The sequence below is a fragment of the Coregonus clupeaformis genome, chromosome 3 (genome assembly GCF_020615455.1).
Source record: "Coregonus clupeaformis isolate EN_2021a chromosome 3, ASM2061545v1, whole genome shotgun sequence".
NCBI lineage: Eukaryota > Metazoa > Chordata > Actinopteri > Salmoniformes > Salmonidae > Coregonus > Coregonus clupeaformis.
In genome coordinates, this window is record NC_059194.1 from 7,863,052 (window position 1) to 7,873,368 (window position 10,317).

Here is a 10,317-nt window from a genome sequence, read left to right on the forward strand (position 1 = left end):
CTCTTTGTATAGCCTTTGTATAGGCTATGGGTCGTTTTATTGAGACCACATTAGGCACACTTGATATTGTGCGCCCAGCAGAGAATCAGGGTTTAAAGGCAGCACACATCGAGATACTATAATAAGCAACTAATTCTAAAACAAATTACATGAACCTCCCCTGGACTAAGTAAGTAAATGCTAAACCGTCCCCATGACTGAAATTGAAAAAGCATGACCGTCCCCCATCTTCCTCCGGGTAACAATTGTGTAAATTTCAACCGTTGCCTTAGAGGAGTTACTACACCCTGTCCATGTACAGGTCACAGGTCAATAAATGTCCTTTTGCCAATCTTCCTTTTTTGATTACATTTGTCGAAATGAATTCTGTAAACAAACATACATCATTTTCAAAGAGTGTCGCTGGTGGTTTTATTTAAATGTCAATTAGCAACATATTGAAATGCTTATTAGGTTCACAAGCACTCCCCTTTCTTTAGGCTGTTGAGAAATCAAACACTTTAATTTTCCTTCTTTGAAGAGAGGCTAAGTACATATTTTAATGATTATTATTATTGAATTCTTCATTTAAATTAACCTATAACTGTCAGATGTGCAAAAAGATAAAGTGACAGTGGCAACATGTTAACCCCACCCAAGTCTGAATCATACATTTATTGATAAATGCAAATGTTATGGATACTTCTTCCTCTTAATCTCAGTTATTTGAGCACTGATTCTCAACGGATTTACTGGAGCCAGCTTACTGGCTGTTTCTCAAATATATTAAGCTAATAAATGATGCATAATTTAATTTATATTTAAATAAACACTATTTCATTAAATCAAATCCAGTCAATATTTAATTGGACCATTCATTCATACAATTTCTAGAAAATAAATTAAAAGCATAAACACCCTTCCTGCCTGTGGATACATTTTAATTGTATGACTATGTTTGTATATTATCGTGTGATGCATCTCTTGAATCTCCCTTGAATAAAGGGCAAGGATACATAGCAGTGATGTGTTCCCAGATGAGAAACTAATGTAATTACAGTAATATGTTACAGTTACACCTAGTCAGTAAAGCGGACAGCAAGGTGGAACGTGTTCCTATCTGTTCACCAAGTCTATTCTGTCAACTTTGAAACCCGGGGAGCCTGTCTGGCTGCCATCGTACACGTGGCATACAAACACAGGCGTCAACATTATTTTTGGAAGAACGCTGAAACTTTGATGTTGTTCTGGAGACCCTGTGAGCTGTGCATGTGAGCTGAGCTGGATTTGAACACCAGACAAGCAGCACTTCCAAAGGTGTGTGGATCACACGTAGCCTAATGCTTGTCAGGTTGCTCCACTGTTTTTCTGAGACGGTAAACTCGATAGTTTCATGTCGACTTGTCCTCAATGTCATGTTGGAAATGGTCTTAATTAGGATTCGTCCCACACACAATGCAAATGGTGATTAGAATCTACAGAATCTGCATGCTTAGATTAGAATATGTTAAAACAAGGCACAGCCTGCTACATTTCTGTAAATTGCATGGCCCGAAGCGGTTTTGTTATACTTAGCCACGGAATTGGGAGAGTTGGCATTAGTTAGTGTTAGCCTTGTGATACCAAGAGAGTAAACAGGTCAACACATTTCCCATGGTTGCTATGCAACTACACTGGCAAGCTAAAAGTACTCTATTAAATAGATTTTACAGTGCATTTGTCATATGCCTATGCTCTGAAAGCATGTGAATCAAAACACACATAGATTAGAAAAATCCAAACAGAGTATTTAGGGTATGGTATGCAAGTGCATCGCAAAGTTGATGGGTTTATTGATTCCATTTAAACTCTCCACCTCAGCAACATGGAACAGTAATGGGCACTCCAATGGGGCCAGACTCTGGTTCACTGAGAGAAGGAACTAACTAAACGGACTGAGGTGAATAAACCTACAGCAGCCAAGGTTATAATGGCTAGGGTCATTTTTACTTGTTTTTGCTGTTCTCCAAATAGCATTTTAAAGTTTTTAATTGTATAGAAATGCAGAAAATGAGCTTCAACTTTCAAAAGACCCCCAGACCTCACAAATTTTTTTAACCCTGCTTACGGCCCTGCTAAACACCTAAATCAGAAGGTATCGGTTCCCAAAGCTATCTATGAGATATCAACCATCAAAATAAACTCTGAATGGCAGCGAATTGACTCGGCTACAACTGCATCTTCCAGGCCTGCTGTATGAAACGTCTGCTAATTACCATTTCTGTTGTGTGTGAATGCTGCCCTTTTCCCCTTTGCTGTGTTTATCTAGAGACTGCTTATGAAAAGAGCAGCTGCATACCTTCAAAATAATAAATCCCCAGGAGCCCTAGCACAACGAGGCAACGAGGCAAAGATGGGTCTCGCTGTGGAAAAGTACCTGAGTGCTCGGGGGTAATCATTGCTTTTGGATATTCCTTTAGCTTGTGCATGGCATTTCAGCTAGCAAGGAAATAAGTGACTTTTTCCAACAGTGGCTTATAAAAATATGTAATTTATTGGGCTAACGCATTCAGAGGGCTTCAAAATTAGGTGTGACCTTTCAGCCAAACTGATTAATGCCAGTCACCTTGCTCGACTATGTTTTAACCTGCAGAAGTATTTTCTATAGAGATATTAAACGGTGCAACAGATATTAAATGGCAAGCTTGTTCCTCTAATGATACAAAGATAGCCAGGCAATCTTTGTGTCATTAGAGGAACATTAGCCATGTTGATTAGTGATACCATGATTGGTCCATTTCCAGTGAAAGGTATTCTAGACATGTCTCCATTGACACAGCACGTACATGCAGTAATCTGAGGCGTTGAGCCTCATCCTTTTGGGAATTCCCATGGATGGCTGCCTCATTTTGTTGCGCACCTGGTTGGATAAATTCTATTACAATCGAGCCTCTGGTGATTTTAATGTGGAGTTGATGCTGACTTCTTTGTAAGCAAATAAATGCTTCTCATTATAGTCCCTTGTTTATCTAAGAAAGCAAGGCATTCAGTATGAGATCACAGCAAGGCAAAGATTACCCCCATAGAGGTAGGTACATGTTTCTTTGTTTTCCTTACAACTCCATCTTAGATTGTTACTACTGCTTGCCCCCATACAATAGAGGAGAAAATAGTCTTGATTGCTTTCCAAGAAAACCTTTTGATCAAAATCTTAAATCGATATGCCACCAGCCACAAAGCTCTAAACAGAAAAGAAAAATGGGACAGCTGAAAGTACCACCTGAGATAAATCTCAAGGATCTTTTCCGCATTATCATTTTCTCTATCAAAACAGATAGACAATTTAAGGACTATGTCCAGCCTTTTCGCTCTGCCTGCATTAGAGATCGGAGAGTACCAAAGTCTTGTTGGAGTGCAGCCAAAGAGTTGGACTTAGGCTCAGAGATTAAAGGAAGGGATGGCTGAAGATATGAGGGGGACTGACATGTAGTACATCTAAGTTAAATACAGATGGTTTTGCAGTTCTGGATCATAGTGATCACCTCCATCTTAAATAGATTTGGAGTAACAATAAAAATGGCTAGAGCCCTAAATTATGGTAGGTTTTGATATTCAGTCACAGGGACAATCAGACACATGTCGGCTTGGATCGAATTTACATTGATGGAAATGATTAGAGATGCAGAAGAATGACTGTCATCTGTGATATCTGTCAACATTACCATCTAATCTATCTCCACACCGGGAGGCACCTCTGGCAGATCATCAACATTACATCAAACATTACATGATCATCAACACCTTACTTCATGTCTATCCAAATACATAGTTCTGCAACATTTACACTCCCATTTCAATTATATTCCATTCTTTAGACACTGTTCACTATACACACTGTGATGTCACGAGAGGCTGTGTCCTGGAGGGACGTTACATCCCCCTGAGGTGGCTGCAAACCCAGACAGCTATGGCTCCATCTGCTGGTATGGTCGGGAACTCCACCCCTCTATGGCCAATCTTCCCACGCAGCTGAAACAAATGAGGAGCTGATGAGCTGAAGGTTTGGGAAGGGAAGAGACACACTGAGGGAGTGTGTGGGGGGTGAAGAGACACAGTCTCCAACCTGGGCTCGCTGGAGGACAAGAGTGCTGCACGTCCACTTCCATGAGGAATATAAGGATTTGGAGATACTTACCTTTGGGAAATACTCACCTTTGGATATATGCACCTGTGGAAATACGTGTGGGACATTTGGAAGGACGTTTTGCTGGGTTGGCCACTAGCTGCAACGTGGAATACAGTAAGACTGGGGAAAAGTTATTTGAGCGAGTGAGAGTTATGATTTTGGATGTGGAAGAGACATCCCTGAACTGTTAACCCTTAAAGAGCCACAAGAGAACATAATTGTGTTATACTTTCGTTAGTTTCCCAAGACCTTTAATAAAATCCTTGTTTTGATTGAACCTGGTCTCCTTGCACTACTTGAGCAATCCCGCTGAAAGCTGTGTAGCCTCTCGTGACATCACAACACAAAGATATGTTGGCAACTCTCTGATCAAAACTCTACAGTCGGAGGATTTGATGTTGTCTGATGTTATATAAATAGCCTCCATCATGGTTGATGCTCTTTGACATCACTATATAAACTACACTAAATCCTTATTGCAGTAGACAAAATTGAGCATTTTATTGTCTGGGTTGGCAGCTTGTCTTCTCGTACAATTGGGTCCTGGGCTGTCAAATAAATTGCTTTGGAGCCATTGTCTCTACTGTTGCAGGCAGCAGAAGTAGCCAAAGTATTTTAGTGTGGTGCAACAGCGTTAAATTGCTTTAAAACCAAAGTGTGGAAGTACAGGTCAGAAGATAGGGTCACTAACAGGTGGATCGATAAAGAGTTGTTAAGGTCACAGAATCAATAGAAGCAACAGAAAAGCTGATTCATTGCATTGATGTCTTGGCTAGCTCTGAGGAAATTATGGAGTTGAAAGGAAATGGCCGCCGTCGTTGGTGTGAGATGGAATGGTTCTCCTCCCTTGGGGAAATGAAGCTCATGGATTCAGGCATGCCTAGTGGTTGCTAATGAAATGTTAATTTAATGTTCCCCCACATTATAGTATGATGCTATTTAGTTATCTGAATACATAGCCTACATGTGATTATCTATAATGGCAATGTAATAACTCAGAGTTTGGAAAACATGCATCCTATTCTCATCGAAACTATATTGAACAAAAATATAAACGCAACATGTAAAGTGTCGGTCCCATGTTTCATGAGCTGAAATAGAAGATCCCAGAAATTTTCCATTAGCACAAAAAGCTTATTTCTCTCAAATGTTGTGCACAAATTTGTTTCCATCCCTGTTAGTGAGCATTTCTCCTTTGTCAAGATAATCCATCCACCTGACAGGTGTGGCATATCAAGAAGCTGATTGAACAGCATGATCATTACACAGGTGCAAGGGCCACTCTAAAATGTTTTGTAACACAACACAATGCCAAAGATGTCTCAAGTTTTGAGGGAGCATGCAATTGGAATACTGCCTGCAGGAATGTCTACCAGAGCTGTTGACAGATAATTTAATGTTCATTTCTCTACCATAAGCCGCCCCCAACGTCGTTTAGAGGATTTGGCAGTACGTCCAACCGGCCTCACAACCGCGTGTAACCACGCCAGCCCAGGACCTCCACATCCAGCTTCTTCACCTGCAGGATCGTCTGAGACCAGCCACCCGGACAGCTGATGAAACTGAGGAGTATTTCTGTCAGTAAAAGCCCTTTTATGGGGAAAAACTCATTCTGATTGGCTGGGCCTGGCTCCCCAGTGGGTGGGCCTGACTCCCAAGTGGCTGCGCCCCTGCCCAATCATGTGAAATCCATATATTAGGGGCTAATGAATTTATTTAAATGTACTGATTTCCTTATATGAACAGTAACTCAGTAAAATCGTTGAAATTGTTGCATGTTGCGTTTATACACTTAATATACATGAGTATGTGGACACCCCTTCAAATTTGTGGATTCGGCTATTTCAGCCACACCAGCTGCTGGCAGGTGTATAAAATCGACCACACCGCCATACAATCTCCATAGACAAACATTGACAATAGAATGGCCTTACTGAAGAGCTCAGTGACGTTCAATGTAACACCGTCATAGGATGCCACCTTTCTAACAAGTCAGTTCGTCACATTTCTGCCCTGCTAGAGCTGCTCCGGTCAACTGTAAGTGCTGTTTTTGTGAAGGGGAAATGTCTAAGAGCAACAACAGCTCAACCGCTAAGTGGTAGGCCACACAAGCTCACAGAATGGGACTGATGAGTGCTGAAGCGCGTAACGCGTAAAAATCGCCTGTCCTCGGTTGCAACACTCACTACCGAGTTCCAAACTGCCTCTGGAAGCAACATCAGCACAAAAACTATTAGTCGGGAGCATTATGAAATGGGTTTCGATGGCCGAGCAGCCGCACACAAGCCTAACATCACCATGTGCAATGCTCAGCATCGGATGGAGTGGTGTAAAGCTCACCGCCATTGGACTCTGCAGCAGTGGAAACGCGTTCTCTGGAGTGATGAATCACGCCTCATAATCTGGCAATCCGACGGATGAATCTGGGTTTTTTCAGGATGCCAGGAGAACACTACCTGCCCCAATGCATAGTGCCAACTGTAAAGTTTGGTGGAGGAGGAATAATGGTCTGGGACTGTTTTTCATGGTTCGAGCTAGGCCCCTCATTTCTAGTGAAGGGAAATCTTAACGCTACAATGACATTCTAGACGATTCTGTGTTTCCAACTTTGTGGCAACAGTTTGGGGAAGGACCTTTCCTGTTTCAGCATGACAATGCCCTGTGCACAAAGCGAGATCCATACAGAAATGGTGTTTCGCTATCAGTGTAGAAGAACTTGACGGGCCTGCACAGAGCCCTGACCTCAACTCCATCTAACACCTTTCGGATGAATTAGAACGGTGACTGCGAGCCAGGCGTAATCGCCCAACATCAGTGCCCGACCTCACTAATGCTCTTGTGGCTGAACGGAAGCAAGTCCCCGCAGCAATGTTCCAACATCTCGTGGAAAGCCTTCCCAGAAGAGTAGAGGCTGTTATAGCAGCAAAGGGGGGCCCAACTCCATATTAATGCCTATGATTTTGGAATGAGATGTTCGACGAGCAGATGTCCACATGTTTTTGTTCATTATATAAGCTACAGTTATGTGCTATGAACAGTAATTATAGTAGAGAATGGCGCCGGAGGGGATGGCTGCCGTTTTACGGACTCCTAACCAATTGTGCTATTTTGTGTGTTTTTTCACATTGTTTGTAACTTATTTTGTACATAATGTTGATGCTGCTGTCTCTTATGACCGAAAAGAGCTTCTGGATATCAGAACAGCGATAACTCACCTCGAACTGGACAAATATTTTTTCTTTAATGAGTCTGACGCGAAGGATATAATGTTGCTCCCGGACAAGTCCCAAATCCCCATCATTCACATGAAGAAAATAAGGAAATACAGGGGGCGGAGATCAGGGTGCCTTGTGAGAATTAGTCGGCGAGTGGGTAACCCGCCTCTACCATCCGTTCTATTGGCCAACGTGCAATCACTGGAGAATTAACTGGACAAGCTCAGTTCGAGACTATCGTACGAATGAGACATTAAAAACTGTAATATCTTATGTTTCACCGAGTCATGGTTGAACGACGACACGGATAATATACAGTTGGCTGGGTTTTCCATGCATCGGTAGGACAGAACAGCTACGTACGGTAAGACGAGGGGTGGGTGTCTATTTGTCAATAACAGCTGGTGCGCAATGTCTAATATTAATGTAGTCTCGAAGTATTGCTCGCCTGAGGTAGAGTACCTCATGATAAGCTGTAGACCACACTATCTACCAAGAGAGTTTTAATCTATACTTTTGTAGCCGTCTATTTACCACCACAAACTGACGCTGGCACTAAGACTGCACTCAACGAGCTGTGTAAGGCCATAAGCAAACAAGAAAATGCTCATCCAGAAGCGGCGCTCCTAGTGACCGGGGACTTTAATGCAGACAAACTTAAATCAGTTTTAACAACTTTCCAACAGCATGTCACGTGCAACCAGAGGGAAAAAAAACTCTAGAGCACCTTTACTCCACACACAGAGACTCATACAAAGCTCTCCCTCACCCTCCATTTGGTAAATCTGACCATAATTCTATCCTCCCAATTCCTTCTTACAAGCAAAAACTAAAGCAGGAAGTACCAGTGACTCGCTCAATACGGAAGTGGTCAGATGACGCGGATGCTACGCTACAGGACTGTTTCGCTAGCACAGACTGGAATATGTTCCGGGATTCATCCAATGGCATTGAGGAGTATACCACCTCAGTCACCGTCTTCATCAATAAGTGCATCGACGACGTCATCCCCACAGTGACCGTACGTACATATCCCAACCAGAAGCCATGGATTACAGGCAACATCCGCACCGAGCTAAAGGCTAGAGCTGCTGCTTTCAAGGACCGGGACACTAATCCGGACGCTTATAAGAAATGCCCTCAGATGAACCATCAAACAGGCAAAGTGTCAATACAGGACTAAGATTGAATCCTACCACACCTGCTCTGACGCTCGTCAGATGTGGGTGGCAGGGCTTGCAAACTATTACGGACTGCAAAGGGCAACCCAGCCACGAGCTGCCCAGTGACGCGAGCTTACCAGACGGGCTATACTCGCTTCGAGGCAAGCAACACTGAAGCATGCATGAGAACACCAGCTGTTCCGGACAAACACACCAAGAAAGTCATGAAGAGGGCACGACAATGCCTTTTCCCCCTCAGGAGACTGAAAAGATTTGGCATGGGTCCCCAGATCCCAAAAAAGTTATACAGCTGCACCATCGAGAGCATCCTGATCGGTTGCATCACCGCCTGGTATGGCAACTGCTCAGGATCAAACCGTAAGCCGCTACAGAGGGTAGTGTGTACGGCCCAGTACATCACTGGGGTCAAGCTTCCTGCCATCCAGGACCTCTATACTAGGCTGTGTCAGAGGAAGGCCCAAAAAATGGTCAGACTCCAGTCACCCAAGTCATAGACTGTTCTCTCTGCTACCGCATGGCAAGCGGTACCGGAGTGCCAAGTCTAGGTCCAAAAGGCTCCTTAACAGCTTCTACCCCCAAGCCATAAGACTGCTGAACAATTAATCAAATGGCCACCTGGACTATTTGCATTGACAACCCCCCCTTTTGTTTTTACACTGCTGCTACTCGCTGTTTATTTTCTATGCATAGTCACTTTACCCCTACCTACATGTACAAATTACCTCGACTAACCTGTATCCCTGCACATTGACTCGGTACCTGTACCCCCTGTATATAGCCTCATTATTGTTATTTTATTGTGTAATTTTTTTAATTATTTTTTAAAACTCTATTTAGCAAATATTTTCTTAACTCTATTTCTTTAACTGCATTGTTGGTTAAGGGCTTGTAAGTAAGCATTTCACGGTAAGGCTACACCTGTTGTATTGGGCGCATGTGACAAATTAAATTGGATTTGATTTCGATACAGTAATTGCAGAGAACAGCACATAAAACATGTAACACTAGTTACAGTCAACCTCTGTATGTCAAAAGAAACACCTACTGACAGCTTGGAATTCGATTGCTGTGGAAATCTATCAAGTGAGAGAGTGGAGACCAGCACCCATCACTGTAGCCTCAGGTAAGAAACACAGAAGTACAGTAATAACCTGCAGCACAGGATGGTCTCGGAGGGAATAGTAGATGTGTTGTATTCTATGTTTACTGAGATTTATGAGAGGTGTATGAGACTGGTAAACTGCACTGTGTGTCTTCCCACCGGTCCGGAGGTGTGTGAAGTGTTGCTGCCAGCTGGTGTGAGTGTTGACAGCCATTCCCGCAGGGAGACGTATGCCCAGGGCACTGAAGATGATCCACAACTCCCCTGGGTGTTTTTACCCAGAGTTCACCAGGACTGACACTGAACACAGATTTACATCCAGCACATTATTTTACACATCTCTTCCGTAACCACCACATAGAACTTAAAGCTTCCTTTATGTTTTTGCTGTCGTGCTATTTTTTATATTGGGTTTGGACATGTGTATATATTATATATTGAGTCATACACAATACATTCCATAAGTTGTGAAGATAGGCTGATTGAGGAAGTTGCTTATGGCAACCAGTTACTGTCGGTGTTGAACAATTGCATGACCATATGACAGGGCCAACAGAGCTTTGAGAATACTAACTGCACACAGATACTGTATTTATGTTAACATTCTAACATGACTGTGCATGAGAAAAGACAGCATCTCCTTCACATAATAACAGTGAAATGGATATTGAT